The sequence below is a fragment of the Calidris pugnax genome, unplaced genomic scaffold, assembly GCF_001431845.1.
Source record: "Calidris pugnax isolate Ruff unplaced genomic scaffold, ASM143184v1 scaffold121, whole genome shotgun sequence".
NCBI classification, from domain to species: domain Eukaryota; kingdom Metazoa; phylum Chordata; class Aves; order Charadriiformes; family Scolopacidae; genus Calidris; species Calidris pugnax.
Genome location: NW_015090884.1, coordinates 370,690 through 370,889, shown reverse-complemented (window position 1 = coordinate 370,889; position 200 = coordinate 370,690). Strand labels below are relative to the sequence as shown.

The 200-nt window shown below is 66.0% G+C and overlaps 1 protein-coding gene across 1 annotated transcript in view; it reads right to left on the bottom strand.

The window, feature by feature from the left end:
• RSF1 (remodeling and spacing factor 1) overlaps positions 1-194 on the bottom strand; it is a 92,418-nt gene extending 92,224 nt beyond the window's left edge. Inside the window, exon 1 of the mRNA XM_014947104.1 lies at positions 85-194. The gene's annotated coding sequence lies outside the window, so the exon portion shown is untranslated. The remainder of the gene's footprint in view (positions 1-84) is intronic.
• Between the last annotated feature and the right edge of the window lie 6 nt (positions 195-200).

Genomic DNA, 200 nt, shown 5'->3' with positions numbered 1-200 from the left:
CTCCTCTCCCCCTCAGCCGGCCGTGAGGGGGTAAGGAAAAGGAAAGGGGGTGAAGAGATGGAGGGAGTTATCCGGGCCGCTCACCCTGGTCTCCGGGCTCCTGCGGCGGCTGCAGGACGCGCTCCAGCTCGGGGAAAGGCAGCTCAGGCAGATCCAGCAAGGCCCCGTAACGCTCGAGGAAAGAGCAGACGACGGCGAAG